This window comes from Spea bombifrons, chromosome 9 (genome assembly GCF_027358695.1).
Source record: "Spea bombifrons isolate aSpeBom1 chromosome 9, aSpeBom1.2.pri, whole genome shotgun sequence".
Classification (NCBI taxonomy): Eukaryota; Metazoa; Chordata; class Amphibia; order Anura; family Pelobatidae; genus Spea; species Spea bombifrons.
Window position 1 is genome coordinate 14,252,478 of NC_071095.1, and position 12,071 is coordinate 14,264,548.

The following is a 12,071-nucleotide window of genomic DNA, read 5'->3' on the forward strand; positions in this document are numbered from 1 at the left end:
CCCATCCAGGGACTAAACAGGCCCAACCCTGCTTAGCTTCCGAGATCAGACAAGATCGGGCGCTTTCAGGGTGGTATGGCCGCAGGTGTGAATGTGTTTTATTTTACTTCTCTTATTCTGTTGCTGCTGCTGCTGCTGCTGCTGCTGCTGCTGCTGCTGCTGCTGCTGCTGCTGCTGCTGCTGCTGCTGCTGCTGCTTGTCGTCGTCGTCAGACAGAAAGAATTATAAGCCCTGGGACAGGACAGAGAAGGTGAGAAGGTTCAAATAAGGGTTTAAAGCTTTGATGATGAGCAAGAAACACATGGCAAAAAGCTCTCCCCGGACTGTGAGAAAAAATTAAAAGCCTGCAACACCTGGTATTCCCAGGCGGTCTCCCATCCAGGTACTAACCAGGCCCAACCTTGCTTAGCTTCCAAGATCAGACGAGATCGGGCGCTTTCAGGGTGGTATGGCCGCAGGTGTGAAAGTTTTTTATTTTACTTCTCTTATTCTGTTGCTGCTGCTGCTGCTGCTGCTGCTGCTGCTGCTTGTCGTCAGACAGAAAGAATTATAAGCCCTGGGACAGGACAGAGAAGGTGAGAAGGTTCAAATAAGGGTTTAAAGCTTTGATGATGAGCAAGAAACACATGGCAAAAAGCTCTCCCCGGACTGTGAGAAAAAATTAAAAGCCTACAACACCTGGTATTCCCAGGCGGTCTCCCATCCAGGTAGTAACCAGGCCCAACCCTGCTTAGTTTCCGAGATCAGGCGCTTTCAGGGTGGTATGGCCCCAGGTGTGAAAGTGTTTTATTTTACTTCTCTTATTCTGTTGCTGCTGCTGCTGCTGCTGCGATCTATTGAAAGTCATCCTTTGAGCTAAGCTTTTGTCCGGGCAACGGCCAGCGACGCCGCCGTCACCGCGCGGTGGTGGCGGGGGGCCTTGCCGGCTCGCCCGGCGCCCGAGCAACTTGGCCGGCCGCCTAGCAACTTGTCCGGCGGCTCGCGCAACTTGGCCGGCCGCGGGCTTGTGGCCGGCCTGCGGCCGGCCAGCGGCAGACAACACAAGTCAGGTGGCGGTCAGTCGAGGGGGCTTAAGGCTGGTCGGTGTGAGGGGGGGGGCTTAAGGCTGGCTGGCTGGCTGGCTGGCTGGCTGGCAGGCAGGCAGGGTACTTAAGGCCGGTGGCAGGCAGGCAGGCAGGCATCAGGGGGCTTAAGGCTGGCCGGTGGCAGGCAGGCGGATAAGGCTGGCCGGCAGCAGGCGTCAGGGGGCTTAAGGCTGGCCGGCAGCAGGCGTCAGGGGGCTTAAGGCTGGCCGGCAGCAGGCGTCAGGGGGCTTAAGGCTGGCCGGCAGCAGTCAGGGGGCTTAAGGCTGGTGGCATGGGGCTTAAGGCTGTCTGGCAGCGGGGGCGGTGGATGGGTGTGGAGGCGTGTTTTGGTTGCCCTTTATTCATTTGCTCTCTCTCTCGGTCACTTGGCTGCTTACTTAGTTCATTTTAATTTGTTTTGTTGCAGGCCCACTCCGAGGTCCGAGATCCAGAGCTGTTTGCAAGCAGGGCAGTCGTTGGGCTTTTCACCTCTTCACTGCTGCAGACTGCGGAGCTCAGGTAGGCCTCTTTCTCTCGCCGTAGAGACATTGTTGTGAACCCTGCAGACTACGCCGATTGCTGGGAAAAATCAATTGTTTGTTTCCTAACAGATGTGTGTGTATATAGATGTAGCGCTGTAGATATATAGACATGTATATAGAGGCAGAGCTGCGCATGCACAGATGTCGCTGTAGAGACATTGTTGTGAATCCTGCCGACTACGCCGATTGCTGGGAAAAGTCATTCGTTTGTTTCCTAACAGATGTGTGTGTATATAGATGTAGCGCTGTGGACGTAGCACTGTAGATATATAGATATGTATATAGATCGCAGAGATGTCGATGCAGAGATGTCGATGTAGAGATACGTATGTAGATGTAGAGCTGTAGATATAGATAGATATAGAGATATGTATGTAGAGCTGTGGATGCAGAGATGTCGATGTAGAGATATGTATATAGATGTAGAGCTGTAGACGTAGAGCTGTGGATATATAGATATGTCTATAGATGTGGATATATAGATATAGATACATAGCTGGAGATGTAGAGCTGTAGCTGCAGAGATATGTCTATAGATGTAGGGCTGGTGGATAGATATGTATGTATATATATATATATATATATATATATGTATGTATGTGTATATATGTATATATATATAGATATATATATATATATATATATAGATAGATAGATATATATATATATAGATATATAGATATATAGATAGATAGATATATATATATATAGATATATAGATATATATATATATAGATATATATATATATAGATATATATATATATAGATATATAGATATATATATATATAGATATATAGATATATATATATATAGATATATAGATATATATATATATAGACATATATATCCTGTATGATATGGGTCCGCTGCCTATGTACGTTTTGGGGTGTTTTGTGCACAAAGTCCCGGCCATTCCTGGAAGTCAAATCGGCCGCGGCTCCCGGGAGCCTGCCGCCGGGTAGCGGGGCCCAGCGTTCCTCCCCGAGCTCCCCCGACCTCGCAGGGGCAGCCGCACGGAGCCGCGGCCGCACAAGTTGCTCCCGGCCGGCTCGCGCTGTTACTTTGTAAACTAGTATAAGATAAGAGAAATAAATATGAGCATTATGCAATAAATTTTAAAATGTATATGTTACTCTGGGGGGTCTGTAGATGAGGGTCAGAGATGAATCCAAAAGTTCAGTACGTGTCTCATAGACATGAACATGCAGTATGTATCATAAATCTAGACCCAGTCAAATCTCATTGAAGCTCAATTGCCAGAGAGGCAGTTATTTTCCGGTGTGCAAAGCCATTGAGTGGCTTTTGCTATTGGATTGAATCTCCATTTGAACCGTCAGGGACTCAACTTGAGACAACTCATGAAAACCCTTGAAAATCTTGGACGACACACCAAGATCACTAAACTCTCGCCTTCGTATTTCTGGGAGTTACACTTAGTTTTAGTGCTCAGTTTCAATATTAGTAACTTGAACCCTCGTTATGAATTGACTCCTGTGATGTGAAATTGGTGGCAATCCAGTAATATTCAGGGATGTTACCAGTAAGCGTGTACCTGGTTGGGTGACTTAAAATAGAGTTTGAATAACCATTGGTTATCTATTGTTCCCTTCTGTATACATTGTCAGACACTAATAAAAATCTTAATTTGGTTAAAATGTATTGAGCAAACGGATTTCGATCACTCCGATTTACGCATTGCTGTAAATATAGATGCAGCCACATAATAGAGACATTCAAACAATGAATGAACCAGATCATGCTGCAGTAAGAGGTCTCGTTATATATTTTCCTTGGCTATGTCTCTCCAGGCCATCCTTCACCAAGAAGGACACATGGACGATGGTGTCACCTTACAGAAGTGTCAGCACGAGGAGTCCCAGGCTGCAAGAATCATTCGTAACACCACAGGCTTATTCAGTCAATTTATCAGGTACAGCTACAGCAGAATAATGAATCTGCCACAAGTAGCTGTAGGGATTAGTAGATGTATATGCAGCAACTTTAGCTTCTACTGTATATTGCGTTGTGTCCAGAGCCGGCCTTAGGTGTTCCCCATCCCAAAAAAAGAAAGTAAAAAAATCTTGTAACAAAACTCACTATCTCATCCCCCTTTATCACTATCTACCACCTCTGCCCCTTCTCACTGCCTTCCACCCTCTGCCCCTTCTCACTGCCTTCCACCCTCTGCCCCTTCTCACTGCCTTCCACCCTCTGCCCCTTCTCACTGCCTTCCACCCTCTGCCCTTTCTCACTGTCACCCCCCTCTACCCCTTCTCACTGCCCCCCCTTCTACCCCTTCTCACTGCCTTACCCTCCCCCCTCTGCCCCTTCTCACTGCCTTACCCTCCCCCCTCTGCCCCTTCTCACTGCCCCCCCCCTCTGCCCCTTCTCACTATCTACCCCCTCTCCCTACTTCTCATTATCCTTACTTACCTTGTTGAGTCCTGCGGTGGGAGCGGGAGGCGTCCGTCTTCCCGCTCTAAAGCGGTGCCGGCATTTCATGTTGAGCGCCGGAATATGATGTCGTATTGCGGCGCTGAACATGAAACGCCGGCACCGCGACCGGAGAGTCAGGGGTGCCGAACGGTTGCTGAAAACTTCACGAGCGCCCCTGCCCGGGACTTAAATTAAAACATTGGTGTTTTTTTGTTGTTTTAAAAAAAACTTTATTTAACATGGAGGATGTTAAATAAAGTAAAAGAAACCGATGTTTTATTTTAGTCCCGGGCATGCGCCCCTGTTGCCACGGCGCCCTGTGCGGCCGCACAGATCGCACACCCCTAAGGCCGGCCCTGGTTGTGTCCTGATGCAAACAGGTAGAATATATTGGAGGCAAGCTTCCTTTTTAATATTTCAGGCATGGCTATCTGCCACCGTTTGCTCATATTTGCTCAGCTTGTAATCATTGATACCATTTAATACGATGGCATAGTTTTCGTCACCAGATTAGTATACATCACACTGTATCCCAGTTTAGATATGGATCCCACCTTATCCCTTGAGAAATTCCTGCATATGTGTGGCCTATATTTGGAGGTCTTGATTGCACACATTGGTGAACAAATTGTCACCAGTCCTTATCACCAAAACATGGAAAAGCTGTCTCCACGGTTGTAAATAAAATCATTTCGAAAAACATGTTAATAAATTGTGGAAGTATAATTACCTGTGAAGACGGGTGCAGCTCACATCTTACGGAAACAAAACACTAAACCCAGGTATTCCTTTTATTAAGTAAATAATGTTTTTACTTCAATAACGTTCATTGGCGTGTTTACCAGCTGATGCTATGTATTATGTTATCACTTAACGTGCGTTGCATATAAAATAAGGTTCACGGCGGACTGCAGATCATCCTATCCGCTCTGGGCGGTAGTGAACAGGGGAAAAGGATGATAACCGGAAATCTTAGTAGGATACATTGTAAATGTAATTGGTTTTCTGCCGTTTTTCATTTCTTAAGTGATTTGGATTCTCTGACGGGAAACAACCGGACGGTCACAGCCCCCATCGCCCTGCCTATTGAGGAGGTAGTTCAAACCCTGCAAGATTTGATTGCTTACTTCCAGGCTCCCGAGGAGGAACTGGAACATGAAGATAAACAGAATAAACTCCGTTCACTAAAGAACCGACAGAACCTGTTCAAAGAGGAGGTACGAGGAGAAGACCCTTTAACAGAGAACATTCTGCTGAACAAATGTATAAAAAATCTTTTAAGATATGCCTTATCAACTCAGCGCCTTTCCCAATACATTGGAGATTACTCTCCAAACTTCATCCTGCTCTACAGATTATAGTAATCAAGTCTTCATCTTTTTGGAAGTGTGATAGGTTCACACCTTTCCTCCCATGTAATGTCTTGAATGAAGTAGCTTCCAGTTTCGGTACCTCTTTTACAAATAAAACAAGAGACACTTCTTTATTTCAAAATTTTATTAAACGTCAGAATGGAATTATTTGTCCGCGGTGCGGACTTAAACTAACTTCAGCACCGCGACACTCAACCTTTATTAATATGTTACAAAGTGTCAACTATTATAAACACACAAATTTGACACAATATATATCAATAATTTATTGTCAAAACGAAAGAAAACATAACCAATTGTAACCATTAATAACCACTTAATAACCAAATTAATAACCTGCTGGTATGGGCGTGTCCACCTGTATCTCTGCTGGAACTGCCGGCGTCCCCTAGCGCGGCAGTCACATGACCCTACGATTCACAGGGGCGCATGCCCCTGGAGTGTCCTGCACTTACACCTCTGTGCACCACAAGTAACCGCACCTAGAGGGTTAACTCCTGCACCGTACCAGCTTAACAAACCAGAGTACCCGGCGAATGCCAAAATTAGGTGAGGGATGGGCGGGAAAAATCTCTTGAAAATAATTGCCCCTATAGGCCACGACCCTTCCTTATATACCCCCCAGGGAGGGTAATTACCCCCTCCCTTCTGGCCCTGCACGTGACACCAAACTTAACTCTTTCAGTGCCAAAATTTCCGCTTAGTCATGCCTTAACCCCTTAAACCGGCTTGACCATGGGTACCTCATCCGCACTACATTCATGTGGCCCCTCTGTCCAATTCTTTCCCTCCGGGGCTGTTCTTAAAAAGAGGTTATTCTCCACCCTAAGTGATAAGTTACCAAATTTAAATTTTATACATGTGGATAGGTCTCACATTCAATAGATGAAATCGTGAGCACAATTATAAGAAAGGACTAAGAATTCAAAATAGTAATTATTTATTTAACCCCTTCGCGACCTTTGCCGGTTCAGGACCGTCATGACATACAGGTCACTAAATGACCTTTGACGGTCCTGAACCGTCAAAAAGTTAAATAAGCGTAAACGGCTTAAACGGCGTTACTGTAATGCCTCGATGTCGAGGCATTCAGCAAGGCCGAGATCGGCATCGGGGGCCATGTCTGGCCCCTCCCCGGGGCGTCAACAGCCGCCATAAAAGCGTTTGTGTGTTAAACGTGTGAAAAGCGTTTGTGTATCGGGCACCAGCGTTTGTGTATCGGGCACCAGCGTTTGTGTATCGGGCACCAGCGTTTGTGTATCGGGCACCAGCGTTTGTGTACTCACCTACGTTTGATCTAACATTTGAATAATATTACTATTAATAATGGAGGGATTTGCTTTCATTCTAATACCGGCTCTTATCATGCAAGTAATCCTCCTCTATATGATCTTAGGTTTACCAGGTCTATGCGAAGAGATCCCCCGAAGACGTTCACAGTATACTGAGATCCTTCGGGACTGACTATGTGATCCTAGAGGACAGTATATGCTATGAAAGACGCCACGGACGGGGCTGCCGCCTGCGTGACTTGTTGGATGTCGATAACGGACACGTAAGAACCATGCTAATAAGAGTGTTTTTGGCTCCTTTTTGTTTCATTTCTCTGTGGTTGTAAAGTGTGGTCACCTTCTCTCCACGGGTTTCTCTGTAACAGATCATGGACGGCCCCGGCGATAATGATCCTGATCTGAAGCCCTCACCTCACCCTCGTTTCTGCGATGAAATTAAGAAAGACCTGGCTTCTTACACCAAGTACTTCACCAGAGTGTTTAAGAACAAAACATTTAATGCCTACAGACTTACGAGACAACCTGTTGTAAAGTAACGCGTGGGACCCGCATGGAGCAGCGCATGCCCCGGACCCCCGATCCCCGTTTAAACTCCGCGGGGAGGGAAAGGGATCTTCTGCTGGATCCAAGGTCCTTGGACGTATCTGGGATTCGTTTTCTGCCGTGGCCGGATCTCTTTTTATTGTTTGTTTTATGTGTTTGCGTAGAGCGTGGAGTACCCGGTGAATGTGGACAATCAGACCTCCAGTATTACGGACGCTGCCGCCGCAGCCGCCGCCATCTTTTTTTTGTGGGATTTGAGTGATTTTCCCACCCTTCGGCATAAGAACATTTGCCAAACCTTTCTTTTTGCCGCTGTGCGTTTCACGAGACGTTCCCGGGTAGCAAATCACAGTGGATATTTTACAGATCATGAGCATTAACCCTTTGTTCCTTAACACGTAAAGGCATTCGCTGTATGTTAGTAAACTTATTACCAAAATGTATTAACCATTTATGTACCTGCATACCTTTTGTTTACATATTTTCTGTATTTTTTGTGTATACACTGGATGTAAAGGGTTAGTTACTGACCAGAAATTATGCAGGAGATTTGACCCAATTGGATTAACTCTTTCATAAATGTATAGCAAATTGGAATGCGGGGTGGGCTGCAAGTCTCATCATCCACACACACACGCATCAGTCTGTGCATTAACCGCATGGTAGCCATTGGCTTGCCCCCGTGATCTTAGCTTACTGGTAAACTTTCAAAGGATGATGGGTGTTGTAGTCCCAATTGGAAAGTAGGCATTTTTATTCTGATGGCCACAGTGCATTAGAGGTCTGGTTAATTAAGGCAAAATTCTGGTCGCAGGTCCCTTTGAGGACATACACTTCATAGGATTTAGGCGATTTAATATTCCACGTGCTGTTGAAGAGGTTTGGAGAAACGCCACGTTTCCACAGGAGCCCCCCGAATGCCGCGCGCATCATCAAAAGGGAACCGAAGAGTGCGTCGAGAAATGAGTTTCAGGAGACAAATGTACACCGTTAACCCATTGTGTTATGTGATATAACAGTATCCATTTTTGTGTTTGTTTACATAATAAATTCTTAAAACTTTTCCCTGTGATCAAGTTTTTTTGGTATTTATGCAGTGATTGCTGGTTTTAACTCCTGTATGCAAGTGTATAGTGTGGCCGGTTCCATCCCCGTCGGTGCTGTGGTGTTACAGCGGTTGTGTGCATACGTTAGGTTTTAGAGTGTGAATATAAGTGGAACCTTCAGGCATCATAAGCCCATGGGGAGGAAGAAAGCCCAGTATGAAAGTGTAGTGTTATAGCGGCTGTGTGTGTGTATGTAAGGTTTTAGACCCCGTGATTATGAGTCAGGAGCAGGCAGGCATTATATGTCCATGGGGAGGAAGAAAGCCCAGCTGTCTCGCGGCCTAACAGTTACGTATACCCACCATGCACATATAGCAAAGGATCACCGGAGCTGCTTATAAATGTGAACTCCACTGTGTAGGTAGAAACAGTGAATATATAAAAAGCTCTCAATGAGAGAGACCGGGGAAACAGAGGAGTGAGTGGGTACTCACCGGATACAATGAAAAAGAAAGTAGAAAACTCAGCCAGGATAATAGTCTTTATTTCTGGAAACACCAACCAGTTTCGGTGTGAACAAACGCCCTTATAAAGGGGAAACATGACCCACCATACACAGAAATGCTGGTTCGGGGGCCCCCTTGTATATAGTGTTATAGTGGCTGTGTGTATATGTTAAGGCTTTAGCAGTGCATGTGATTATATTTGAGTCAGGGGCATGAAGGTGTCAAATATATACATTTCCAGTTGTCTCGTGGCCTAGCGGTTGGGGATGGTGTCATATAATTGGTCATGTGATCAGAGGGGTGTGTTCTTGAAACAGAGTCTGATATAGGGGCAATGCAGGGACCTCAAAAGCAGAACTCCATGATATACTCTGATCGGAACAATATCATAAGAAACCGTCTGGACTTAAGGACTTAAGGTGAGAGGGGATGCAGAGTGTGGAGATGCAGAGTGATGGCGAGAGGGGATGCAGAGTGTGGAGATGCAGAGTGTGTGTGTGCGCGCGAGAGAGAGAGGACGCAGAGTGAGTGTCTGTGCGCACGCGAGAGGGGGGAAACAGATTGAGCGCAGTGTGTGAGGTGGCGCAAAATGTGAGGGGGCACAGAGTGTGGGCAAGAGTAGAGTTTGAAGATGCACACTGCGGGCAAGAGGGGATATAGAGTGTGAGCGAGAAGGAATGTTGAGTGTGAGCTTGAGGGGCCGAAGAGTGCTGGCGAGAGGGGATGCAGAGTGTGAGGACGCAGAACGTGGGCGAGAGAGGATGCAGAGTGTGAGTATGGAGACTCAGAGTGTTTGCGCTGAGGGGACGCGGAGAGTGCGAGGAGGGTCGCCGAGTGTGAGAGCTCCTGAGGAGGGTCGCCGAGTAGTGTGAGAGCTCCTGAGGAGGGACGCAGAGTGTGAGAGCTCCTGAGGAGGGACGCAGGGTGTGAGAGCTTCTGAGGAGGGACCCAGAGTGTGAGAGCTCCTGAGGAGGGATGCAGAGTGTGAGAGCTCCTGAGGCGGGACGCCGAGTGGGAGAGCTCCTGAGGAGGGACGCAGAGTGTGAGAGCTCCTGAGGAGGGATGCAGAGTTACGTAGTATGTCCACACGACGGCGCCAAAGTATAACAAATTCCAACTTAATATTGTTAATGGAACCGTCATGCGTACCAGTGACCAGCAGGGGTCAGCATTTTCATGACAGTTATATATGATATATTTGGGCCTTGCTGCCCTCTGGTGAGGATGGATGATTATTGCACCGAGAGAAGCTTCTGGTAAAAGAAATAGTGAGTGTGTTCTTCATGCAGCATACAGATTATGGAAACAATAACATCACAGGGTAAATCAGACTCCATTAAATATATATGTATTCATAGGTTGTCATGCAGTATATGGTGTAATACAGTACATGATGCCGCCAAAGGATAACAAATCCTAACTTCACACCATTTAACCTGACATGTAATTACATAGTATGTCCACACGACGGCGCCAAAGTATAACAAATTCCAACTTAATATTGTTAATGGAACCGTCATGCGTACCAGTGACCAGCAGGGGTCAGCATTTTCATGACATGTAATTATATATGATATATTTGGGCCTTGCTGCCCTCTGGTGGAGATGGATGATTATTGCACCGAGAGAAGCTTCTGGTAAAAGAAATAGTGAGTGTGTTCTTCATGCAGCATACTGAATATGGAAACAATAACATCATGGGGTAAATCAGACTCCATATATGTATATAGGTTCATATGTATATATGTATATGTATACATATCATAGGTTCATTGCTGCCCTGTGGTGGGGATGGATAATCATTGCACAGAGAGAAGCTGCTGGTTAATGAAATGCATCTGCAACAAATGCAATAAACGCCACTGCAGGTGACATGAAGGGTCCTGATGCCGGTTTATATTATTATCATCTTGTATTTATATAGCGTAAACACTGTATGCAGCGTTTCTTACAATGCATATATTCAAGGGGTCTGACAAGACTAGAAATGACAGACTGAGACAAACCCATACATTTGGTGGAGAGCCCTGCCCATATTACCTGCCATGGAGAAAGGTCACTTCTCTAGCGGGGTTAACTCTTAAATCCAGAGTTAAGCTCAGGATCGCCCCTGCTGTTACTCAGATTCTCAGAGTACCTCTTTATTAAGGAGTCCCACGTGAACATGCACTCAGTAACACAGAAGACACCGTGACGTTGCATGATTTTTATTTTACATGAATGATTTTCTACAACATACAATACTTAGAATGTTAGCACTGAGCCCGAACAGCGACGGCGGTACAGATTTTAACAGAGGGAGCCGGGTTCGAGCGGGGATGGGGCTGATTTTTGCAATGTCCCAATAGGAGGGATGGATTCGGCTCAATGTATCCGTCACATTTCTAGAGACGCGTGTAATCTGGTGTAAACCAGTGGAAGTAGTCACACTCCATGTATTGGAAGAAACTGGTCTGCCAAAGCAGCATTTGACTACCATGCGTGAAACAAGAGATCCACGGAATCAACCCCTTCACTGCTGGACGGAACCCCTGCTGTATATTACTGGAGGTGGTGAGTGGGGTTGATGTTTTCCCGTGGCCTGCGCAGACGAGTCCTTCCCTCCTCCTTTTCCATCCATCAATTCACATACCTGCTGCACCCATTCGCTGGCCTTTAGACCCTTATCTGCCGCTTCCTGCAAATCGACACAACGCAAATTAAAGAAGCCCCAGAAAGCTCGCTGCTTGGCAAGCCCATAAGTCTAATAAATGCCTTATAGTAGAACTCGGAAAAGAGATGAGAATTCAAAGAGATGAGCCTATAACCTGAGGCACCTGACACAAACACCTAATCTTCCCGGCATCGTTATCTACAGTAAAGATAATGGCTGCAGTGTTTGGCGACTGAGGGGGGTTTAAAACAGGAGGATCCAGGTCCCCTGCATCGCTGCGGGGGTTCTGGATCTTAGTCTCATAGTCAAACCTATTTGAGGTCTGATTATAAGACGACCCCGATTTTAAGACGAGGGGTGTTTTTCAGAGCATTTTCTCTTGAAAAAACCTCGTCTCATAATCGAGCAAATACGGGTATTTTTTTTTTTTTAAAAATACAAACTGGGCCGAAAGGGTTAAACCCTGTGTTTCATGCTGTTGTGATGCAGCATCTGAGATGTTTGCCGCTCGCTTATATGTCTTTAACGATACGATTGTGTTTGCCTTGCGATGGGCCGCACGCCGCTGTGGCACACAGAGGGTTAATATTGTAGCGCTGTTTACTCTTTGTGCA

The 12,071-nt window shown here is 46.1% G+C and overlaps 1 long non-coding RNA gene, 2 other non-coding genes and 1 pseudogene across 3 annotated transcripts in view; all 4 read right to left on the bottom strand.

Annotated features, from left to right (window-relative positions):
- The window catches only part of LOC128465157 (5S ribosomal RNA), a 119-nt gene extending 32 nt beyond the window's left edge, over positions 1-87 (bottom strand). Inside the window, exon 1 of the ribosomal RNA XR_008344950.1 lies at positions 1-87. This exon is cut by the window's left edge and continues 32 nt beyond it. This is a non-coding gene — a ribosomal RNA (5S ribosomal RNA).
- A 254-nt stretch (positions 88-341) lies between these two features.
- LOC128463199 (5S ribosomal RNA) lies at positions 342-460 on the bottom strand. The gene has a single exon (XR_008343107.1). It is a non-coding gene; the product is annotated as a 5S ribosomal RNA (ribosomal RNA).
- A 206-nt stretch (positions 461-666) lies between these two features.
- Positions 667-775, bottom strand: LOC128466598 (uncharacterized; annotated as a pseudogene).
- Positions 776-11,423: 10,648 nt separating this feature from the next.
- Positions 11,424-11,677, bottom strand: LOC128504263 (uncharacterized). Its single transcript, XR_008355450.1, has 2 exons — positions 11,612-11,677; positions 11,424-11,481 (listed from the first exon to the last, which is right to left on the bottom strand). It is a non-coding gene; the product is annotated as an uncharacterized LOC128504263 (long non-coding RNA).
- Positions 11,678-12,071: the final 394 nt, after the last annotated feature.